Source organism: Drosophila guanche, unplaced genomic scaffold, assembly GCF_900245975.1.
Source record: "Drosophila guanche unplaced genomic scaffold, DGUA_6, whole genome shotgun sequence".
In the NCBI taxonomy this organism is placed as follows: domain Eukaryota; kingdom Metazoa; phylum Arthropoda; class Insecta; order Diptera; family Drosophilidae; genus Drosophila; species Drosophila guanche.
The window spans coordinates 4,279,979-4,298,838 of NW_022995744.1; the positions used below are offsets into that span (position 1 = coordinate 4,279,979).

The window sequence follows — 18,860 nt, forward strand, 5'->3', positions numbered from 1 at the left end:
CATACATACGAGTATGTATTGATATATATTACACAATCATGCCGCACCAATTGTTGTTTATTATCTGCTCGTCTGACTGTGTTCCCTCTCGTGTTGTTTTTTTTTTTCGAGTACGAGTATATATGCATTTTTTATTTGGGAAAAACACTCGTACCTACTCGTACATTGCCCCCTTGACGCTCGGTGCCGAGCAGCTGCAGCTGCAGCTGCAGGTGTCGTCTGTCTGCACTCGAACATCAAGGAGCAGAAGATTCAACGTGTGCCTGTTAAGAAAATATACACAGAACAGATGAAACTTTTCCTGCCAATCATGGAAGTGAGGCAAGTGCTCTTTCGTTTTGTTCTTTGGCTGGGTAGTGGTCGACTCAGTGAATGACCTTCTTTAGCATTTGCTAAGAAAGGATGACATCTCCGTGGGCGCATATTTGTTGTCTTAATTTATGTGTTGTATGTGCTATCTAGCTATTACTTATTTTGTTCTACTCATTTGTGTTTCTCTTTTCACAATTGAAGTCATATAGAATTCCATTCAAAATAAAACAAACTTCTTTTTGAGATCCATTCCTAAAGTGCTGCGTTTCCTGCATTTGCTGGAATCTTTCATGGTGCTTCTCCCAAGCTTGCTCATTGGGAACTCATTTATGAAATATATTTTTCGATGATTTTCACTCTCCCTCCACTTGGTTTTGGCCGCTGAGGTGCCAGTCTTTACGGACCCAACACCTAGTTCATCTGCGGACCGACAATTGTCTATATATATTTAGCAAAAATGTTTTCTTTCCTCCGCCTTTGTGCTTTGTGTGTGCCGCAGAAACCCGGCACTGAACCAGCAACACCCCTCACCAGAGATATCCATAAATAATTGGTTCGATTTTTTAGCTTTTTCCGATGCCTCAAGTAGTGTGTCGACAACTTTATGAGCACCACCCGAACCGTGGAGGTGGTTTGGTGTGGGCGTTCTAGGCGAAGGAAGGCAGTTGGGCAGTTGGGCAGTTGGGGTTGGGGGGAAATGCCTCAAGTGCTGGCTGTTGGCTGTTGGCTGTTGGCTGTTGGGGTTTGTTTCTGTTTCGCCTCAATTTCCCTCTATTTTCCTTGATGAATTCAACAAATATTGACAACGTGCGTGCCAAACACAAAATAAATCATAGTCGATTCTTGCTTTTATTTTTTTTCCGCCTTTCCTTTTCGTCTTTCCATTTTCCTCCACGTTTTCTTCTCGTATTTATTTACATGCCGGAAGAACGCCGAGCGGGACTGAAAATGAAAACGAAGTCGACATCAGTGCCGCCACCTCGAGGGGCAGGAGCAGTGGCAGCGGCAGCGCCAACAGCAGCAGTGGCACCAACGCACGTCATTAACAGCTCGTTTTTCATTGTGCCTGGAGGGGGGAATTTGGGCAGAGGGGGAGAGAGCGAGGGTCCAACATTCTGTGTGGGCGCTCTAGGCGCATATCTCCGTATGTCATATGGGTCTCGACTCTCGGGGCTATCTATTAAATGGAAATAAGTTTGTACATTGCCATGGCAACTACGTATTTTTGTACTTAGCATAGAAATTGTTTTCCCCCATTCGGGTTTTGTTTTTGCCAAATCGTGATGGCAGTAATGGAAATATGAGCCATTTCCAAACACAAAGATGATGGCGTTGCAGCGCATTCTTGGCTATCAGGAATCTCCACAAATCGCATTATTTTAAAACGATTTTTGAACTAATTCATGGGTAGATAAGGCGTTCATTTCATTGTCCATTATTCAGTGTGTAGTATGTCCCATAATCTAAATACCTGAACGCTCTTCTTCAACTGTTGCTTATCATTTGGTGAGTGAACTTTCTTCTCTTAACTTTCCTGTCTCTCTCTCTCTTTTTCCACCCTTTATTTGCTTTTTTCGTTGCCAGTATTTTATTCTCCTTATCGTGGTATCCGTTGGGCCACAAGTTTTCCCATAAAAATTAACCTAATTGCCCTGCCAATTATCGCAACTCAATAGCCATTAGCAATTAGTTTTGTTTGCCATGGGCGGCGTAACCTCAAGTGGGCTTTACGTTTCTTTCTATTGAAACTCTTTTGTGCTTATTTTTCTCTCTCTCCGGAGAGAGTCTTTAATTTGGGTTTCGTTTCGGCGAAATTTGGAAATCAATGAGCCCTGAATGTTGCCAAATTATTGATGGGTGGCAACAAAATGCGAACTCTAAATGGATCCTGCTCCTCTGTGCCGCATGAGGCGCACAAAGCAAATTAGTCACGCCTAATTTGCAATTCATTGCAGGCAACAATTGACTTTGCCAATGATACAATTTGAATAGGTCTAAAATCCTCCTAATCCCGCCCCCTTCCATATGGATATGGCTGGGTGCTGCTGCTCACTTCCATGCGAACGCCTCAAGAGCCGCCTCAGATGATTGATTTGGGTGCTTAAGTGGAGCAAGGCGAAACGAATTAAATTAAAAATCCTCACACTAGGAGGAGTCAGGCATGAAAAAGTGAGGAGGACTGTCAGAAAAATTGTGTTTTGTGAGTGCGAAATTTGCTGCGAGAAAAGACAGAGCTCAAGCCGAAACACCTTAACCCTTGTGGTTTCTCCATTTGTGCCCGGATTCCCTTTTTCCTTGGCTTAATGTATTACTTTTTCACTGTGGATCTGCTACGGAAATTTAAGTCACATTCCATTGCTTAACAATAAAGTCTTACATAGAATGAAGTGAGCCCATCCTTAATCCTTAAGACCCAATATTCTTTCCTGCATAAATGAGACAGTAATATTTACAAACTGAATCTATGACTCCCATTAGAAAATTGTCATTTATAAATGGCATCTAAGATCCTTTTTCATTAAAAATAACTTTCATTTTAAAATTTAAATGAATACGCCCAAGCCCAAGCCAAGGGCTAGGCCCGTTGTATGTCCCCTAACAGATGGTGGGGGAGCCCGAACAATGTACCATAATTTATATGCTTGGAATTAATTCAACTCCTTGGCAAGTCTTCCAACTTTATCACCTGCCGCTGTTGCTCCTGGCAATTGCAGGGACAAAGTCTTGGGGCGCGACTGCGGGACAACCATCCAGCCAGCTGGCAGTTAGATATCGGAACCTACTCGTACAATATATACTCGAGCGAGAGCTATAGGAGTCTCTTGTATCCATTTAGCAAATGCAACTCTCATTGGCGCAGTGGCAAATATTTAGCTAAAATATGCCACACTTTAACATCTTTCGACAGAAGCTCTAGCGCTGCCGCTCGCTCTGTCTGTCGTTCCTGAGGCTCCTTTTGTTGCCCGACTCGGCTGTATAATTTAATAAGGTCTGGTAAAAGCTATTGGCCCATGCAGCAGGCCAGGCTAAAAGGAAGTTGAACACACACACACACACACACACACAGCCACGCACTGGCACTAGCAACGGGTCCCTTATTGCTGCTCGTTTTGTAGTTTTCGACAGGTGGGTGGTGCCAGGCAGCAGGCGGCAAAAGGTGGGTTTGAATGGGTGTAGGAATGCATAATTTCATTATGCTCGCCGAACAAAGGCAGAGAGGTTTGTGTGCCGCCAATAAATATAGCTACAAGGGTTAAAGGTGTGGGACTGGGACTGTGGAGAATATTCGCCAGGTACAACGAAGGTTAAATCATTAGGAAAATTAAAATTTCCCCTCTAGTCGTAAATTTATTGTTGGAGGCAGGCTAAACACCATCTTAACAGATATTTATCTGGCAGATCCTATTGCATGCATATCCACATCATTAGTTTGCTGGCTTGCCTTTGAGTGTTCTATTCCTATACCTATTCCTATTCCTGTCCATAGCCCATAAATTACTTAGTAGATTTTTAGAGCTGGCTGTAGTTGTAGTTGTAGTTGTTGCTGTTCCGGATGGGCTCTGCCTGGCAATCTGGCATCTTTCCCTGGCTTTTCCTGACTTTCCTGACTTCCTAGACGCTTCATAAATTTCAATTTATCTTTGGGCCCTCGCCTCGTCTTCCTTTTGGCCATATTTATTTGCAGCTGTTGACAAGTAACATTAGGTTTAGAGCGAACTCTGAATAGAGGGAGGCTGGGCCAGTCCGGTGTGTGTCCGGTACCAAATGCCCCTAATGGATAGTGTGCGAAAGGCCAAAGTATACGATACGTCCAAGGATAGGGATACAAAACACTAGCAAGAGAAGGCAAACAGTTTTTTACGACAGGCCATTAAGTTTATCTCCGCCCGCTCTGCCCGGGCAGGACAAGGTGAGAATTCTCAAGCAAGTGCTGGGCAGATCCCTTATCTGGGCAAACTTTGAACTATTATTGATTATACACTCTCAACGCCCTCAAAAAAAATATAGAAAAGCAACCTAATCAGTTCCCGTTTCTTTTCTAAAGGTGCTGTTAAAAGTTGTTCATTAAAGTTTGATTCATATATTTTTTTGTGTGCCGTGCACCTGCAGAAGGAAAGTTCTGCTCTTGAACGAGGAAAAATTGCAAAGGTGGGCAAAAGTTGTACTCATTAGCATGCGGTGCTGTCCTGGCTCTCTCTCACTCTGTGTCTCCTGCAAGGATGTCAGCTTCTGGTTTCTGCTTATGCGTGAACAACTTTCAACAGCTGACAGCAGTTTTGTCTGGCTGGGAGTGGGTTGAGGCCCTTGACCCCTTATCCCGGGGCAAAGACAAAAGTGAAACAACACGAAAGCGGAAAAAAGTTTTTGCTAAGCTCTAACAGTCTCTCTCTCTCTCTCTCTCTCCCTTCCTCTCTGTAGGTGGCTTGAGCTCTATCTGCAAACGAGGACCCGGACTTAGACCAGCACCAGATACTACAGATGTCGTTTTGCGGTTGCCTGTGTCTCTGGCCCTCTGCTCCACCCCTCGGTCTAAGTGTGTGCGCATCTGATGTTCTGTCAAAATCTGTCTGCACCAATGAAAACAAAAATGATGCCCCCATACACTGAAAGAAACTGCAGCAGCAAATTACGGTAAGCGGTCTCAATGACACATACATAACCGTGTTTAGGAAACAAACTGTCTGAAAAATCGGCAACATCTTTATGGTTGGCATAGACTCAGTGTTTTTTCTGGGATTTCTAATGCAGTGATAATAGTTTCAAAGGATAAGATGGGGCTTAAATCAAGGGGTTTGGCCAGTGCATTCTCCCACTTTCCTCTCTGTTCGACTCCCATCGTCAGCTCACTTGCCAGACATGTTGGGAGCAATCCACATGCATAGTTTTTCGAGTGCAATTAAGTGAAATTCGTTTTAGTTAGTGGCAGGGACAACGCCGAGGAGAGCGGGTGGGGATTGGCAAGGGTACATGCGACAAGCAGCGAAAAGTATTAGCCACAGCGGATGGGTAGGGGGAATGGGATGTGATGACACACATAGCCGCTAAACTTGGACACGTTGCCATGGCTGAGCCACTGAGTCACCACCGAACCGCTGAAGGAGTAGCATCGAGCGATATTCTGGAAGCTGGGGGGTAAAAAGTTGTCGACGCTGCCGCTGCTGCTTCTCCTTTGATAATGTGAGTTACATGTAACACGCACTCGCATACAAAGCATGTCATTAAAAGTTATTCCGCCTCCGTCCGCCCTGCTCACAGCTCCCAGTGCCACTCCCGCGGAGGCCTTCATCGGTTGATTTTGGGTACCACTGGATGGTAAGCTCCAACAAGCGGCAACTTATGCTCTGGGAATTTCTGGGTGGGGGAGTGGAAAAAAGTGCAAGCACTTATCGTTTTTCTGCACAGGGCTATCCGTGTAGGACACTTGTCGTTAACTTTGGTCATTTATGGTCAAAAATGTATTGCTTTTCCAAGCTGGTACCCACCTGCACCCAAAATCGATGCTTAAATGTAAGACTTTACGGTGTCAAATCATTTTTCACAGGACTTTAGCTATATTGTTACATTTTTCATAAGATTGAGTGTGTCTTGTGGCTGCTCTTTAAACCCAAAGAAATATGAGCAGACTTTAAGGTTTCTCGTCAACATTTTTAATGAGATTTCATTTCAGCCTATACTCATACTCGAATGTTGTCAAAGCGCTCATAACAGGCAGTAACAACAGTCAGAAGACCGGGAACAACAGCTAAGTGGGCCATCTTACTCGTATAAAAAAGTAAACGAGCCAAGACAAAATTACACGAAAATATGTTTGCACAACTGGGTCGGGTCATAGTCATGTCCAATGTGGTGGTCCTTCCTTAGTGTCGCCATCGCCATCGCCATAGCCATCGCCATAGCCATCGCTCCGAGTATGGCCGACTGTCCAGCCTGCGTGTGGCATGTGTCCAGGGGCCACCGCCACATCCGAGGCGGACGTTCGTCGGCTGGTGTGTCCAATTCCATTAAAATCAATTTGTCTATTTATTTAACCGATAATCTGCTGAAGTTTCCAACCTCCAACAACTGCCAGTGCTGTAAAGTTCCCTCAATCGAGTGTGTTGCTGTGCGGCTGCTGTTGGGGCTGCAGCGGGGACTGGGCGTTAGTAAATTGTTCCTCCATTGAGAGTGTGGGTGGGGTTGAATACGACAGGTGACAGGGCCAAAGAGGTGAACAGAGGGGGATAGCTGGAAAAGGGGCAACACCACGCTACGCTGCGCTGAGCCAGAGAGCAACCTCTACTCGTACTGCTGGATGTGGACGTCCCTGGGAAAGCTCTAATTTGTCAACATCAGGCCAGGTGAAATGTTTTAATTTTCTGCTCACACTTTGGCGACCAAATGTCGATTTATTATCACCCAACACACAACCCAACTGAGCCCCTGAACAGGGGTGCGGGTCACACCCAGACCTCTCGGGGTCACCTCTGTGTAGTCAATATTTGCGTCAAAGGAGGCGGTAGCATCATGTATGCAGGTGGGACAGGTGCTTTGTCGTAGTTTTTACGACACTATTAACATCATTGTGTATGTGTGATTTATGTGAGGCGATGTACCAGACCCGGGCCTTCCCGCACCCGCACCCGCACCCGCACCCACACCCTCTTTTTACCCATTCCCCTTGGTAATCTCTTGGTTCTCTGTCTCACTTGAACTTTGATGGCATTTCTTGGCTCACTCTCTCTCTCTTTGCGTTCTTCGGTTTGGTTTGAATCGGGATACATTCGTTTGGGGCATAAAAATCGACTCGTTGCCCCAAAAAGTAGGCAACATTAGGCCAAAAGGCAAACATTCAAAGAGTCGACGAAGGACGAGAGGCAAATAACAGCTGCCTTCGTTGATTTTGACATATGAGAAGCACTACGCCTTTATGCGCCACTTAATTACACATATTTTGTGAACTGGTGAGTGATGTAGTGGTGACTGTACTTCCGTTTTGTGGTTATTTGATGATGTTGTTTTCCCGATTTTTTCGTTCGTTTTCTTTCTTGTTGTTCCACGTTTAGCGTCCATTAAGTGCTTGAGATGCGTAAATGAGGCTTGATTACGTATTGATTTGTCTATGCGAGTATGTGTCATTAGATTTAATCACGTGATCCATTCTGACACGGATATTCAAGCCGAAATGAATTTTGTTTAACGATAGCAACATGCTGTGTTGCTAGGGTCTCGTTTTACTGGCAACCGATGCATCTCAACATTTATTGCTGGCAACATTTTAATGGGAAAATGAGACTGCTGCTTGGCTGTGCAGAAGGGAGCGTTTAAGCAGTTTTGTTGCAAGCAATCTACATTGTATGAGGTCCAGGCTGTCTGTTCTTTTTTGCCTTCTTTGGCACTTAAATTAAAGCAGTTTTTACTCTCAGGCTCGCCGCACTGCTTATGTTTCTTAGCAAGAAGCTTATTTTTAACCATTTGAAGACGATCTGTCTTTATAGGCTTTGCTCCTCCTCATTTTGCACCCACTCTGCTGCTCTGCTTGCTGCTACATCAATCAAATTCCGTTAGAGCTTTCAACAATGGCTGAGAGAGGGAGAGAGAGTTGCAGGCAGTCTCTGAGCCTTCCGCTTCAGTGGGTTCGTTGACAGATTTTCTCCTCCTCCGCCTCCCTCTGGGAGATGCTTTCCAAGTTCTTCTTCTTCTTCTTTTTCTGCTGCTGCTGCTGCTGCTGCTGCTGGTCACTTGAAGCGCAAATAATTGAAATTAATAAATTGAATTTAATTGAAAAGCATTTGGAGGCCGTCTCGACTTGGTAGTCAGGCACTTCAACCCAACAAGAGCGAGAGAGAGAGAGAGAGAGTGGGAGGCAGCCAGGGGCAGATAGACTGGAAGAGTCAATGAGTTGTGAGTTTTGCTTTCCTTTTCGCTTCTTTCCACTGTGACTTGGCTGCTTCTCTTTACCATCTGCCTTTCGCCCTTCGTTGTCCTCACTGCTTGCCTTTCAATTTCCGCTGCATAAATCTTTTATCGCCCAAGAACTTTTCACGTTGCAAAAGCAAGGCTAATCGTCAGTGAGAATTTTCCTTGTCCTAGCACGGCACAGAAAGGCACGGAACGGAGCCCATGCCCGTGATAGCCCCCTCCATCCTTGTTTTGGAAAAGTTCCTGCATTTGGTTTTTGGTTTGCTTTGGGTTTCCTTTTTCATCTCAATGCGTTTTGTTGGCTGTTGGCTCCTGCTGATGTCGCTGTCGCTGCCGTAGCTGCTGCCGTTGCTGCTGCCGTTGCTGCTTTTGCTGCTGTTTCTGGGGTATATTAACCAACAAAACGTTTGCAAACACAACCCAGTCTTCCGTCCACTGGAATTTTGTGTTTTTTGCTAAAGCTTAATTTATGCATTTGGCGAGAGTAACTTTTCAGCTTCTGCACAGCATGGCGTATACTTGATTTGCGTTTGTTCTTGACTCAATTTAAACCAGAGGCTTAAAGGCGGCGCCTAGGGTATGATTAATTATATCTATGGGTCAGTGAACTCAATTAGTTGCCTGCCATCGATTCTCCCAAAGCACAATCAATCACTCAATAATGAAGAGAGACAAGGAACAACAGAAAGCAGCTTAGAGAATTTACCAACAGAACTGGAAGGGCTCAAAATAGTCCTTAAACCGAGGTAGAGAGAGCGAGAGATAGGCGGAGACTAGAGAGAAAAGAGGCAGAAACTTTTTATCAATAATTCCCCTAAACGGCAGCCCACAAAACTGAAAGCCAGAAATTGGGTTTTGCTCTTTACGCTCTGCTTGATTTATCCCATTAGCTGCTCTTAATACACATTCTTATATCAGGCTACCGCTTAAACAACTTTCAGCCTAATCCACTCAGCTCACCTACCCCAAACACATCTACCCTTCCACCTTCTTCCCCTCCAGATAGCTCATAAGCAGACGCCACCAAGGCCCCGTCCAAAGATGTTTAATGACTCAGGCAGGCTGCTGGCCCGGATCCTGGATTCTGGGTGATGATGGTTATGCTTCACGTCACCCCGTCAGCTGTTTGATGACTTAATTATATCGCTCTGGCAAAGGGTTGAGCCGAGGCAGCTTCTTTGTATTAATTGTATGTCCAGAAGGATATACTGTCTGCCTCCTGTTGATTTATCTAAAAGCATTTTTGATTAATTGGTTGCTCGGGGTGTACCAGTGATTTATTGGCCGTCACATCTCACCTTCACGCTCCGCAGGCAGAGCAATGGATGGCCCCAAACTCCATCATAATGTGGCAACCACCCGGCGCGCCGCACTCAGGCCCCACCCACATGTGGCTGGGAAATGGCGACAAAAGCTGCTTCTTACAAGGAAATTCGTCAGACGGGCAAAGTTTGTTTCAAGGTTCGGCTGAGACAAAAAAACTTTGCGCTCAATTCCAAATTGCTGCGGCGGCGGCTGCTGAGCCTCTTATTTCCAGATAAGACCCCGAAGAAACCTTCATTCGCGCTCCCTCCCAGAGCTTAGAGCCAAAGTCTCTGGCAAGTCCGCAAATTAGAAATTCTTTAATTTAGCCTTTATGCTTGAAATGGCAGGGATCTGGGGCGGCTGGCAGGAAAATGTCACTTCCCTTCAAATTCGCTTCGTTTTGGCACACTTTTAGGATGCTCAACTTCATCTTTTTTTCTGCTTTTAAAGTTTTTAAGGCTCATTGTAAACCCTTTTGAGTTTTGTTTTTACTTTTAAGTGGTGTATTACTTATCCTTATACTTAGTCTCCTATTGGTCTGTTTGAGTTTCTTGTATGCGCGTTTTGTCAACTTGTCCCAATTAAGTCTTCAATCTTTAGATTTGCTCGTTAAATATCTTTATTTTTAGATTTTCTATAAATCGCCAGCTCTTTTCCGTAATTCCTCATCCCTTTTTCGATTCATTTTATGGTGGAATGTTTTTGGAGTCAATTTTTTCATTCCGAAGATGATCTTTCAACCTTTTCTGCTGCAGCTCACCCAATTCCTGTTTAATATACCCGTCCATCATCATTCTCATCTTCCGTCTTTCATCCGCCATTTTGTGTCAAGTCAAATGTCTTTTATGCTTTGCCAAATTTGACTAAATTAAAATCAAACGTTTGGAAAATGTCAGAAAGTAGTATGATTGATGGGAGGGGGATGTGGTATGGTTACCACTCACTTTGATTGCAGTCGAGTCGGGGCTGATGTGCAAATCATTTTGGCCCTTCTTTCTTTCCTCTTTTTGACAGAGTCATTCAGCACACGCCAAACCTTTTTGGGGGGAAATGCTTTTCTTCAGATGGGAAAAGCCACGAGCCACCCTCATCACCATCACCATCACCATCGCCATGCCATCCCCATCATCATCATCCCGTGACATCAGTTTTGATGACGCTGTCAGTGGTCGGGGAATTGTCCTCCCACCAACTCACGTGTGCCAGTCAAAAATGCAGTCATGTGTGGCTCAATCTCTTTCACTTTCTCCTCAGCCTCCACAGACTCCGCAGCCGGCTCTCTGACAGCTTAAGTTCCGCGAAAATAGCGCATGAAGAACCGGAACAGGAAACTTAATTGCGTAAGCAAACATTCAAGAAAAAGTCGGAGAAACTCGAATTGAATTTCATTTCATGCATACTCGTAAAGGTAGAGAGCGGGAATGAAAACCTCGAGACGAAAAGTGCTCAAGGAGTGTTCGAGGAAGCTCCCAATAGTCGAGTGTGAAAATTAATCTTGAATATATCTTTTATATATATATATGTGTACTTTTCCCTTTTGCCACATTTATCAGTTCTTGCCAATTGACTTTGGATAGCCGGCAAATTAACCGTCTGATTGTCTTCCTGCCACTCGTCTGTGTTCAGTGTCTGGGGCAAGGTGCCACCGTCAGAGTTTCTCATTCACTCGATAATCAGCCACATTTGTATGCCACACCAAGCGCAAAAAGAGGAAGCTCAGAGAGAGAGAGAGCGAGAGAGAGAGAGAGAGAGAAAAAGCGAGAGCGTTGAATGGCAGAAGCTGCCACCATTTAAAATGAACATAAATTAAATCATAAATTGCAACAATTTCCGGTAAAAACATTTACCAAAGCGAAGCGAGCCAAAAGAAAGTCGAAGTGAAATGTGCAAGGGAAATCGAAAGGGAAATTGTTTTTCAATGGCTGGCAAATAATTATTGTTGTGGAAAGTTCACCTCTCCAGACATTCCTTATAAAGGGCACAGGCACACCCCATTCCACTCGATGGGTTCCTTTTAAAATCCAATTAAACGTTAAATGTCGATGGCCTAGAATGCTGGCAGTGACATCTTGTTCTGGCCAGTTAGATCGCCATTCCTTGTTTAGTCTAGGCCATTGTCTAACCCACTAGAAGTGGTGTCGCTTGTCATGCAAAACAAAAAAGCGACCAAACAAAAACTACATAAATCCCGAATGAAACATCATGGCCCGCGACTGTGCCTCCCGACTGACTGCGCTCTTTTTACGAATATTCTCTGCCTTTCTCCCTCTCTAGGGGAATATCAGTGCCGTGGGATAGCGGCTAAGTTTTGTCTGTGTCAGAGTATCTTTGGGTCGACTTTTTTGCGTGGAATGGGGTTGAGTGATTGTGCACCAGCAGGTGACGACACCTAAACCTTCACACTCACATGAGCAATGATAGTCCTTGTCTTTCATTCTGGTGCCCTTTATCCTTTGCACTTACACCAGTGTTCTGTGCAGCCTTGTCTGCCCTCCCTATCAGAGCTCCATTGTTTATGTGCTCTGGCCTGGTAAGTGGCTCTCTGATTGCGGAAATTAGCTGGTTTCAAGTCGTTGTCTAAACGGGTCTTGGCTCTGTTCTGTTCTGTTCTGTTCCCTCTTCTGCTTACTTCCGCTGTGTTATGCTCTGCTCCGTGCTGTTATCCAGTGTTGTTTTCTTTTCGTTTTGATGGATATGCATGGAAAATATGTTCCTGGCTGCAGATGGTTCTGGTTCTCGTTCTGGTTCTCCTCTTCCTAGATGGTCGCCCCCCACTGTGGTTTGTTTGGTTCACGCTGTTGCGGTTGGCTGGCGGTATTTATGGTTTTGCGGTTATTAAAAGTGTCAAAAGCGGTGTGCAAATAACGATGACAGGAGCAACAACAGCCATTTTGTTGTTATCTGTGAGTGGGTATGTGTGTGTACCGTGGTGTATCTGTGTGGGGTGAGTGTGAAGGATGCGATCCCGCTGTCAATGTTGTTGGCCGGGGTCTGAAGGGTCTTCACATGAATTGAATATCAGATTTAATTGCTCCTAAACCTGTCTGTCGCCCGAGGCGAACTTTTGACTGGTTTGAACCCCACAACGATTTATGTTTGTGATTATAACGAGAAGTACTTAACAGAAGCTTACTTCTATGGGATTATTACTGAAAAGAGAATATCTTTAACATACGTGTATATATTAGACACTAATAAAAGAATGTCAAAGGAACAATTACTCAACTTATAATACGAAGAATAAGAAATAATCGTTTTAGAGTTTTATTTAATTTCGCCATTCATTGGCTCGATCTTGAATCCTTCTTAAAACTCTGCAGTTTCGTTCAATGGCACAGTTCCTTTCTGCAAAAAGTAATTAAATGCGCTCTTTTATATGTTGTCTATTCCTCCATCTCTGTTACTCTCTCCCCTCGCATCCTACGTATCCTTCGTTTAAGAGCAAAAGTGTACAAATACAAGCGACGGCAACGACTCTTTCAGGCTCATTCCCAAAATTCGATGACGCCGCGTGTGTTTTAGCACCCAGACGGAATAGGCTCGAAATCGTGAATAGACTTCGCCAGAAGGGCACTTGAAACTTTGGGGTAGGGAATAAGGAGTGCAGAGAAATATAGGCAGGCTGTAAAATGGCTTTCAGTGTGCGTTCTGAGTTCTGCCTCCTGCCTCATGCTCCTTGTGTGTGTGTGTGTTTGCACTCTCGTTTCAATTCCAATTCCGTTTGCATATTTGCAACAAATTAAAGTGCTCTCGGGCCTTAAAAATGCTAGTAAATGCTGTATGTGGTGAGTGCTTATAAAGGGCATATGGCAAGCTCTATAAAAACTTTACGCGTATAATATTCCCCTTTGGGATGACGCTTTATGGCGGGTCCTGCAGCGTGTGCAATTAAAAGAAAGGTGGAGTCTGAGGGTTCTCTCTGTGTGGCTGGCTCTCCTTTGTGGCGTCAATCAAAAATCAAAGGTGCAGTGATAATATAATAAGCTCCCAGCCTGTAGCCCTCACCCCTTGGCGCCTTGGTTGCATGCAACACATTTTTCTGTGAAACAAAAGCAGGAGCGGGAGCAAGAACGGGAGGAGGATGTGCATGTGGATGAGGCACTGATGAGATTCCTTTGACTGCGAGATATTGTGAGCTCATCCCATCCCATCCACCGCCAACCACCGTCGTCCGCGAAATGCAAAAGAAAAACTCTGAAAAGCAGCTGCCAACGCGACCAGGCTGAGTGATGTGGCAACAATTTTTTATGCGTTTGCAGCAGAACCGAACCGAACAGAAGCTACAGTGAGCTCTCGCTAGGGATGCTGAGCAAATGAAGCACGTGGAGAGCAGATTGTGCGTAGAAGTACACTTCACTTGCGATGTGTACTATAACTCCTTTGAGATTGGGCTTTGCTTCTCCCAAAGAATTCTCCCAAACCCTCACTGTATCTGTTTCTGCCTGCACCAATTTGTATGCATCATCTTCAGAGCTCTCAAAAGCGAAAAATTAAAATCTTAGCAGAGCAAATTGTGCGCGAAAGAACGGGTTAAGAGGCAGCGGTGGGGACAGAGACATGGGCAGGGGAAGAGGATAGAAACGGCTAACACAGATGAAAAGTTCAGGGTCTAATTGAAGAGCCCGCAGTTGAAGTTTGTGCCTCAAAGGGGATAGGCGGGGATGATAAATGAATGATTTGTGTGCCGGAAAAGTGTGTAGTAATTAGCATATTATGCAGATTAACGAAACCAGCAGAAAAAATGACCAGAAAAATACTGCCTGTCCATGGATGTCTGCGGAAAAGAGGTCTGATAGATAACCATGGGAGAGGTGCTGTCTGGGGCGGCTGTCAGTAAGTTGAGTTTGTGTTTTCCATTAACATGCAGCACGCTCCATTTGATCAGCCCCTCATGCTAGGCCATGGTCTACGTTCTGTGTGCGTTTCCCTCTCTTGGATAATACTTAATAATTGCTTTGTTGTAATTAAAACTTTTCGTCAATGTTTGCACTGAGGATAGCCGCCGAGCAAAGAAAGGATTGGGTAAATACGAGTGCGAATGGTGCCAGCAGCCAGAGATGTTTTTCCGTAACCCTTTCGTTTGGTACGTTTCCTTTCCTTTCCATTCCCCTCCACGATGCCATTGACAAGCCACAACATAGAGCTGACAGAATAAGCCAGCAAATACCCCCATAGTGAAGGGGTGAAGCTTCCAGCACTTGCTAATTTGTATCTGTGTTGCGGTTGAGTGAACAGAATGGAGCCCAAGTCCAGCCAAACCCCAAACCAAACCGTACCAAATGGGATGGAGCTGAACCGAGCTGATCTGAGCTCAGTGACTAAGGCACGTACTGCGAGCTGAGAGCTGAGAGCTGTATTTGGTCTCAGCTTTTGCATTGGTGGACCTATTATTATGCAAAACGCAGCCACAAGCTTGCCTTTTCTTTTCTTTATTTTGCTGTCCGTTTTTCATTTATTTTTTTGGGTTTTCTCTTAAAATAATTTTCATCACGCCCGCTGATTGATTGATTGGTAGATGGATGTCCCCAGCCCCGCCGGATTTTGGGCGGCCATTCAATTAAATGAATATATTAAAATTTATTTGCTAGGAAAGAGCTTGTATGTAAATTTTTTCCACTTGATGGAATGTTCATGAATGCACTTCAATTCTGATTGTGGAGGGCCTTTCGAGCACTTCTGATCGGTTAAAGCTTTTAATGAGCTTAGCGGAATAATTAGCTGCCATTTGTGTGGGCCCAACGAGGCGTATGAGTGATTTGCGCAGCAAAAGGTGGTCTATGGATTCCGTAAAATCAAGACAAATGGCTATATAGTTGAGTGGTTCGATAGAAATTATGCTTTCCTCATTGTGTTTGGCTTACAAATGGCTAGAAAAACATATTGATTTCATTTGTTTGGCTATGGCAGCGGGACGTAGTAATATTATGGGATAGATTTGGATATTTATTGACGGAACGATTGAGGCTTACTGGAAAATCGCCCACCCAATGCGAATACGAATACAAATCGCTATCCATTCGTTAAATCACCAAGAACCGTATCGGCAAGGAAAACACACCCAATATTAATGCAGATGAGCCCCACGGACAACAACAACTTGCAACTTAATTTGTATATTTAATTATTTTTCAATTAGCATTTTAATTGATTTATGCGACAGCGTCATTTCCATTCCGCTCCCGTAGCGGTCTGGAGCCGGACCTTAATGTGTCATTGATTTTGGTCGCCAAACATCTTCAGAGGCCATGGTAAATCATTGCCAATTTAATTGAAAAGATTAAACATTAAAATATCAATATTTCATTGATTACATGCGGTCCGGTTTAACTGCATTAATTTTGATGGGCATATACGATAAAGGTTTTTCATCTTACTTTTTTGTGTATTTTATTTATTGCCGGTCTGCTGCTGTCGAAGGTAAATAAAATGTCGCTCCCCTGCCACTCGCACTCGCATGACAAGCACAACTCGCGTAAATCAGATGGAGACGGGTGGTTCGGTTCTATAGATAGACTTATCTGATGGGACAAATGCCCAGCCCATGGGATGTGATACATGTCGCTCTATTGCTGCCTAACAGGTTAGTGATTGATTGCCACTTTTCTGCCAAGATTTGCTCAATGACTAAACAAAGATAATATAATAATTAATTGTAGCTCTGAATATCTTACTTAATGCCTAGCACTTCTAATTGATTGGTTTAATTGTATTGAGATTGAAATGGAATTTATTTGTTAGTGGTTTCTGTTACTAGGCAATCTCATCCCATTTAAGGGCACCGAAGATTCGCCCTTATTGAAGCGAAATTCTTTACCCCACGAAAACAGCACACCAAACAAAAAAAATATTATATAAATAAACATGTACTCGTAAATATACAAATAAATTGAAACAACAAGCTTAAAGAGTTGCCAGCCGCTGTGACAGACAGACAGTCAGGGAGACACACAAACATGTGAATTATTAAAAATGCTTTTAGAGCTGTTCGAGCAGCCCTAAAGCCTAAACGTTGACTTTTCCGGGACCTCAGACCGCCACCAAAATGTGGGTTAAGTGCAGCACATACATAAACATGTACATATGTTTGTGTGTGTGTTAAAGTCTTATTGAAATTTTCATGAGGCGGTGGTCCGAGCAGATAATGTGCCAGGCCTTTTGATTAGATTTTATGTAAATACTTTCTTAGAACGCCGGCCCCAAGATTGTGTGAAGGAACAAGAAAGAGCAACCACAGACCGGAAAAAATTAAATAAATATATAATCATGCGGGTGCCCCAGAAGTATGCCGCGCTTTTCAAATTGGTATAAATGCGGCACGCAGTGGGACAGAGGCCTGGGGGACTAGGGCCTCGGGAGGAGGTGTCGCCGAGAATGTCTGGTTAGGCGAAACGGAGAAACCTTTATGAGGATGCCGCGATTGTGCAACGAATGTTGCTTAAAAGCCGACTGATGAAATAAAATAATAATCATGATGCTGTTGAAAGACGAGTCGGCAGTCCCTTGGCTGTTGGCCCAGCGCTGGCCCGCCCGACCAAGTTATTCCACCTGAAGGAGCAGCCTTGTCGCGAAGCAAGAAGTTTTTTTAGGCGCCCGCACTTGGGGGAGCTGTGCCGTTTAATTAATTAAAGGTGTTCAAATAAAATACAGAGTCGCACTTGCCAAATTTGTTGCCTTTTCCCATTACACACATGTACAAGAATGGGTGTGACTGTGGGGGCTTGGGTGTATGCATGCACTGTACATTCATATGTGTGTTCCTTTTCCTTTCAAAAGGCGAGGAAATCGTACCCCAGAAGAAAGCGTATTAAGGAAGTACGAAATTTAAGTTCTTTATCAGCCTAAGGTGTGAGAGCAATAATTTGTTTTATTATCTGTTAGTCCATTTCATTCATTATACCTCAAAAATCCTAATGAATCCTAATGAATATTTTCTTATATTTTATATTCTTTAGTTTATTGTTTATTAATGTCTCTCAACATTGGTCAGTGCATGCAATATTCGTTCTTGAAGCGATGTTCTTACCTGCTGGTACTATTACCAATTATATATTATTGTGGGTGAGCCTTGCGGCTTTCTTTGACTCTGTTTGCCACTGCCACAACACTCTGCCACACTCTGCACCACAGCCCTTGGGCCCTGGTTCTGGTCTATGGTTCGAGTTGTTTGCTTTGAGCTGCAATTTCCATGCACATTTTGTCGGACATTTCATTTGATTATGCTTGGCTGGTATTTGAAATTCATAATTGTTTGCAATTTATTTATTCCACGAGAATGAATTCTGTTAATTGGTTTACACTTGGGTATGAGGGGTGCCTGGGAAATGTTTTCGAAGATTTTTTCGCTTTTTTTTTTGTATTCACGACAACTTTTTGCACAGAAAACTTTACCCGCTATCGTTATTATTTGCGTAAATAAAATGATTCGAAGATCAGTCCAAAGTCGATTCGAAATTAATTCACGTTGAATTGGGAAATTGTCACTTGAACTTTAGCGGCGTATTCTCAGCGTGCAGTGAGTTGTTAGGGCATCCCCATCAGCCAGAAATACGAGAGTCGCGGAAGAATACCTATTTATAGCGCTGCCACTCGCGTCCACACCCAACGACGATTCAAACAGAACAGAACGGAACGGCACTGCTGCTCGGCGTCCAATGCCGTCCTTAAACTTCACGAGCTTTGGTCGGCAACGCACAGTGGCGTCTTGGCCGAAAACTCTTTCTAAATACCAGACTTCGGGTTGTTGAATGTGGCTGGGCAGAATCTTAATCGTATGCCTAATTCTTCAAAGTTTGCCCTGGCCCTTGTCTGTGCACTGCCTTTTCCTGATACGCGCGATATAAGTTCAAGAGTTGTGATTTTTGCTGCGTGTTTCGAGTAAAACGAGCCACTGTGCGCCATGGGTCGTGCGAGCCACTGTGCGTCGCTCGTGTGCTCGCTTCGTGTTCGGCGTCGGTTAAGCAGTTCATGATGGTACCGCTCTCTTTTCATTCACACACTCTCTCGCTCTCTCTTCGTTGCCAAACTGTTGATTCCTCCTCAAATTGAAAATTCCATTTGCTAGTTTTCGGTTTTTATTTCCAATGCTGGGGAATTTCTAGATAGTAATTGCTTCTCCTCATAGACACAGCACCGTAAAGAGAGTGGGGGGAGTCTGAGTTGGAGTGGGAAGGAGTGTGACAATTCACATTATACATTCATAGGAGTATGATGATGGGGAGGGGCACAACTGGGAGTTCTTGCTGTTATTCCCTCGTTCTTTTATGGCAATGAGTTAACAATAATTTGTAGCTGCGTTTGGATGCTCTGTGTGCAGGCAGGAAACTCAATTATCTGGGAGCATGAGA

General features: G+C 44.1%; 1 protein-coding gene across 1 annotated transcript in view; it reads right to left on the bottom strand.

The window, feature by feature from the left end:
- The window catches only part of LOC117579772 (tyramine/octopamine receptor), a 28,655-nt gene extending 10,513 nt beyond the window's left edge, over positions 1-18,142 (bottom strand). Inside the window, exon 1 of the mRNA XM_034265825.1 lies at positions 17,540-18,142. The gene's annotated coding sequence lies outside the window, so the exon portion shown is untranslated. The remainder of the gene's footprint in view (positions 1-17,539) is intronic.
- Between the last annotated feature and the right edge of the window lie 718 nt (positions 18,143-18,860).